The sequence below is a fragment of the Macaca mulatta genome, chromosome 6 (genome assembly GCF_049350105.2).
Source record: "Macaca mulatta isolate MMU2019108-1 chromosome 6, T2T-MMU8v2.0, whole genome shotgun sequence".
In the NCBI taxonomy this organism is placed as follows: Eukaryota; Metazoa; Chordata; class Mammalia; order Primates; family Cercopithecidae; genus Macaca; species Macaca mulatta.
The window spans coordinates 142,849,151-142,855,446 of NC_133411.1; the positions used below are offsets into that span (position 1 = coordinate 142,849,151).

The window sequence follows — 6,296 nt, forward strand, 5'->3', positions numbered from 1 at the left end:
GATCTGTCTCCATGACCCAAACATCTCCCACCAGGCCCCATCTCCAATACTGGGGATCACATTTCAACTTTAGATTTGGAGATTCAAACTATATCAGGCCAGGTGCAGTGGCTCACGCCTGTAATCTCAGCACTTGTGGGAGGCCAAGGTGGGGGGATCACTTGAGGTCAGGAGTTCAAGATCAGCCTAGGCAACATGGCGAAACGCTGTCTCTACTAAAAATGCAAAAATTAGCTGGGCGGTAGTGGTGTGACCTTGTAATCCCAGCTACTCTGGAGGCTGAGGCAAGAGAATCACTTGAGTCTACGAGGCAGAGGTTGCAGTGAGCCAAGATCACACCACTGCACTTCAGCCTGGGCAACAGAGGGAGACTCCATCTCAAAAAAAAAAAAGAAGTTATCATTGATGGAACCTGGGTAAAGTGTACATAGGACCCCTGTATTATTTCTTCCAACTGCATGTGAATCTATAGTTTATCTCAAAGTAAAAAGATTAATTATATATACTCATAATATTTTATACATTAATTATTAAATATTAAAATATAGGATTAATATATTAAAATGTTTATAATATTAAATTCATATATAGCTAGATCAATATCTGCAAACACCACCAACATCCATCAACAGGAGAATGGATAAACAAATTGTGGTTTCTTCACTCAATGAAAACTACTCAGTGTTATTGATGAATCTCAGCAATAAAAAGCAATGACTATTGATAATTCAACAATATAGATGAATCTAAAAATAAAAAGCAAAAACGTTATATTGACCAAAAGAAGCTAGACACAAAAGAACATATACTTTTTATTCTATCTGAAATTCTAGAACAGGCAGAAGTAATGTATTGTGATAGAAATCAGAAAGTCATTGCCTCTGGAAGATCGGTGAAGAATTGCGTAGAAAATGACACTAGGGAATTTTCAGGAGTGATGGAAATATCTTTTATGTTGTTTGGGGGTGGCAGTTACAAAGATATATACAGTTGTCAAAACTGATTAAATGTTTAAAATCTATGAATTTATGTATGTAAAGTATACCTCAATAAAACAGAGCTGTAATTTCCTTACAAAAAATGTTCATGAAAAGATACCATTCTGAAAGTGACAAGGCAAGTCACAGCATACAAGTGGCTGTTTATCACATATATAACCAATGAAGGGCTTATATCCAGAACAGAGAACTCACACGAATAAGAAAAAGACAGACACCCCGATGGAAAAATAAGCAAGTGACTTGAACAAGCCCATCACAAAAGAAGATATGCAAATGTCCAATCAATATATGAAAAATTATCAATATGATTAGTCATCAGGGAAAGGCAAAGTCAAACCACAAGGAGAGACCACTGCATATCCACCAGCATAGCTGAAATTAAGAACACTAATAATGCCAAGTGTAAGCAAAGATGTGGAGAGCAACAAGAACTTTCACAGGCCGGAAGAAATATAAATTTGGGCTGGGTGCAGTGGCTCATGCCTGTAATCCCAGCATTTTGGGATGCTGAGGCGGGTGGATCACTTGAGCTCAGGAGTTTGAGACCAGCCTGTGCAACATGCTGAAACTCTGTCTCTAATAAAAATACAAAAATTAGCTGGGCATGGTGGCGCACACCTGTAGCCCCAGCTACTCAGGAGGCTGAAGGAGGAGAATTGCTTGAACCAAGGAGGCGGAGGTTGCCATGAGCTGATATCACACCACTGCACTCCAGCCTGGGTGATAGAGCGAGACTCCGTCTCAAAAAAAAAAAAAAAGAAAAAATTTATAGAAATATAAATTGATCCAATCACCTTATAAAATTGTTTGACGTTAGCTATTCAAGCTGGACATATACATCCAGCAATTCCACTCCTAAGTGTATACCCACCAAAGATGCAAATACCCCTGCAAACAAGAAAAGACATGTGTAAGAATATTCCTAACAGTATCACCCATAATAGCATGAAACTAGGAACAACTCAAACGTCTATCAAATGTGGGTTAGTTAAGCATAATGAGTATATTTTTACAGTAGAATACAATGTAGCTATGAAAATGAATAAACTGATGCTACACACTTAACTACCATGATGAAACTCACAATCTAATGTTGAGTGAAAGCAGCCAGCACAAACATGTATAATGCATGTGGTATGATGCAGTTTATCTAAAATTCCAAAACCTACTAAATGATGATGTTTTACACATATATGCTTAGATAGTAAATCTCAAAAGCAAAGTGAAAAAATAATTGCCATAAAGATCAAAATGATAGCTCCCTGTGGGAGGAGACTGAGGGTAATAATTAGGAAGTGAGGATTGGGGGTGTTGGCAAAATTCTATTTCTTTACCTGAGCAGTGGTTAAACAGTATTTACTTTATAATAATTTGTTAAGCTGTACATTTGTTTGATGCATTTTTCTGTAGTGTGCTGTGTCATAACACAATAAAAGAAAGTTTAAAAGGGAAAAAAAGGAGAATACACACAAATGTTGAAGGCCTAAGAGTAGAGAACTTTTGAATAATTTCTTTTTCTTACCTTCTGTAGCTGTTTCATTTTCCAGAGTAATGGAGAATTAGTGATAGAGAGCAGGGAGTATGGAAACAGACTGTGCCTTAATTCAAATCCCAGCTCTCTCTCAGCACGTCCGTGACCTTGGGCAACTTGCTTAAACTTTCTATGCTCCTGGCTCCTTATCTGTAAAATGAGGATAATAATAGTAACTGCCTTATTGGGTTGGTTGCACACACAGAAACAGCAAATTCTCAATCCGTAGTGAGCCCTGTGTTAGCTGTTATCAGAATGTCTAAATTACCTTTATGAGGAAAAAAAAGTAAAACGCAGTTTTCAGCCTATAGCATTCATCACACTTCACTATGATTCTTTTTCTTCTCTACCTGACAGTGGGCACCACAAGGGCAGAAACAGCATCTGCCTTGAAACACTTTGTCATCCCAGCATGCAGCACAGGGCCTAAGTAAAAGGGGTCCAGGTGTTTTGCTTTTAATGCAATGCCATGGTCATAGTAGAATGTGGAGAGTGACCCTCCACAGCCCAAGTCCTGCCTCCATCCTTGCTCCCCAAGGAGAGGCTCAGACATACATACCGTGTAGCCTAAAAGTAGCCACCTCTCTGGGGTCCTCGGTCCCCTTGCCTCTGTCCTTTCTTGGGAACAGTCCAGGGAATGATGGGAAGAACCCCTTGGCCTCATTATTGGGAAAGGATGAGGATGGAGAACAGGGAATGGGGTTGAGAGGCTCCAAAGGAGACCCACCTATTCCCTAAAAGGACCATACATGCCTGGATGGTTCAGGAGAAACCCAGCTCTGACTAGCTGTGTGCCTCAAGGTAGTCCCAAGGGGACTAGGGAAGGCAGCCCCAGGACTGTGGGCCACTCCTGAGCAGAAACTGTGGGCTATCCCTCCTTGGTGGGCTCAAGGCTCAAGCTGGCTCTTCTGTGGTCAGTGACATGGTGAAAACTCCTCCCTATGCACAAAGCCCTTCCACAAACATCAATCCATTTACTCTTCCTAACAGGCCAGCGAGCTAATCTATCACTCACTTTACAAGGTAGGAGGCTGCAACAGGCACAGCAAATTCAGATTATGGTCATCCAGCCCTGACCTCAACCCTTATCCTTCCTTTCCCTCAATTTCTCCCTAGGTCTGTCTTCCTAGAAGACCAGGTAGGTGCCACATGGGCCAGGATGACCTTAGTCCCCGCAAGGTGCAGGACATTCGAGTTAGCCCTCAAGACCCTTGACCCTTCCTCATTTCCAAGGAAGTCAGGAAAAATGGCCTGGGGAGGACACTCAGCCTAGGGGTTAGGCCCAGAGAGGGATTCCAACCCAGACCTGTATGATTTCATGGCCCATCATAGCTCTTGCAGGGCCCACTGCAAAGCATGGCCTCCTCAGGTGGGAGTGCTATCCAATCCACATGCCAAGGGGAGAGAAGTACAAAGGGCCCTATGAGAAGAAAGGCATCCAGGAAGTCAAGGATCCCCAGAACATGGCATCTCTGGGTTTCCCAGCAGAGAAATGAAGCAGTTTAGAGTTTGTAAGAGAAGGAACAGGGTTTCAGAGCGGAACAATTAAGATAGGCGGAGAAAGGCTTCCTAAGTAAGGAATAGGGGTTTTTTAAATCTAGAGCCTCATTAGATTAAAAAACCCCTCAGCCAGACGCAGTGGCTCACGCCTGTAATCCCAGCACTTTGAGAGGCCAAGGCGGGCAGATCACCTGAGGTCCGGAGTTCGAGACCAGCCTGACCAACATGGAGAAACCCTGTTTCTACTAAAAATACAAAATTAGCCAGGCGTTGTGGTGCATGCCTGTAATCCCAGCTACTCAGGAGGCTGAGGCAGGAGAATTACTTGAACCCGGGAGGCGGAGGTTGCAGTGAGCCGAGATCGTGCCACTGCACTCCAGCCTGGGCAACAAGAGCAAAACTCCATCTAAAAAAAAAAAAAAAAAAAAAAAAAATCCCTCATAGGGTAGGCACTGCATTAAAAAAACAAAACACCTGGATTCCTTTTACTCAGGCCCTGTGCTGCATGCTGGGATGACAGAGTGGTTCAAGTCAGATGCTGTTTCTGCCCTTATGGTGCCCACTGGTACCAGCTGGTACAGATGGGTCTGGGATTCTTTAGGACAGAGCTAGAAGAGAGATGGGCTTAAACCTCACAGGGTAGAAGCTGCTGCTTACTGGTCCAAAATCACACTCCCTTGAGCCACTTAAACAGCCTAGACAGCAGGCCATCACCACAGACGGCTACTGAGATGTGAGTCAGAAACAGCTCCAGCTCTGAGCTCCAGCGGTACAGTTGGTTGGCGCATGGTACTTACACAGAAATAGCCCTGGCTCCATTTCCAGAATCTGTCCCAGCAACTTCCGCTCCTAACGTCAAAATGAAAACAGAATCCAGCTAATCGAAGAGAACCACCCCGTATATCCTGGCTCACGCTGTGCTGGGTCAGGCCAGACGGACAACCTCAGGACAGCCTTCTTTTCTGTTCCCTTGGAAGACATTTGGTCCTCAAAAGACTTTTAACCTTTTGAACTTTAGCTGGGAAGGATGAACTGCTTCATGCTGAACCCAGAAGGGAGACGAACTGTCGCACCAGCAAACCAGGCTGAAAGAAGGCCGAAGGGCAAAGCCAGCCCTACTCACCCCACCCCACACGCAGGATGAGGGAGAACTGAAACATCGGCAGCAGTGCCGGCAGTGACCTCCTTCACCTTCGACAGGCAGCACCTGCTCTGATTAGAACCTGGGATTTGGAGGAAGGCGTGGTATCTCATACAACTAGTGCGGGCTTTAGCTTCCTGTAGAATTGTGGATGTGCAGATAAGGACTGACACACTACACTCGGCTCTGACCCCGCACATGCTGCTGTGTACCCAGGACGTTAGTAGTATTGGACTCTATGCAGACTATGTGATCTTGTGCAGAGCTGAGTTGTCTTGGTTTTCTCCTCAACTAATTTCTCAAATACTTCATTGAATAACAATTTAAAGGGGCCTAGCAGGTGCCAGGCAGAGTAATGAGCTTGGGGCTGGAGAGGAGTAAGAGCCAGTTCCTGTTCTCAAGCAACTCATTCAGTGGGGCAAACTACACACATTCCACAAGAGCTTGCACTCACCCTCAGGAGATCACATTTAAAATCAAGGAAGCCCAGTCAAGGCATGTGGTATGGTTTAGACCCGTGTCCTGCCCAAACCTCATGTCGAATTGTAGTCCCCAGTGTTGGAGGTGTGGCCTGGTGGGAGATAACTGGATCATGGGGGTGGTTTTCTCATGGCTTAACACCATCTCCCTTGGTGCTGTTCTCAGGATAGTGAGTTCTCATGAGAGCTGGTGATTTAAAAGTGTATAGTAAGGCCAGGCACAGTGGCTCACGCCTGTAATCCCAACACTTTGGGAGGCCGAGGCGGGTGGATCACTTGAGGTCAGGAGTTCAAGACCAGCCTGGCCAACATGGTAAAACCCCATCTCTACTAAAAAAATAAAAAATAAAAAAATTAGCTGGGAGTGGTGGCAGGTGCCTGTAGTCCCAGCTACGTGGGAGGTTGAGTCAGGAGAATCACTTGAACTCAGGAGGTGGAGGTTGCAATGAGCCAAGACTGCATCACTGCATTACAGCCTTGGTGACAGAGCGAAACTCCGTCTCAAAAAAAAAAAAAAAAACCAACTGTGTAGTACATTCCCCCTTACTCGCTCTTGCTCTTGCTCCTGCTCCTGTTGTATGAGACAACTGCTCCCCTTTTGTCTTTCACAATGATGGTAAGCTTCCTGAAGCCTCCCCAGAAGC

The 6,296-nt window shown here is 44.4% G+C and overlaps 1 long non-coding RNA gene across 1 annotated transcript; it reads right to left on the bottom strand.

Moving 5' to 3' along the window:
- Window positions 1-935: 935 nt before the first annotated feature.
- On the bottom strand, window positions 936-2,682 carry LOC144341536 (uncharacterized). The gene is made up of 2 exons (XR_013418526.1): window positions 2,524-2,682; window positions 936-1,889 (listed from the first exon to the last, which is right to left on the bottom strand). It is a non-coding gene; the product is annotated as an uncharacterized LOC144341536 (long non-coding RNA).
- Between the last annotated feature and the right edge of the window lie 3,614 nt (window positions 2,683-6,296).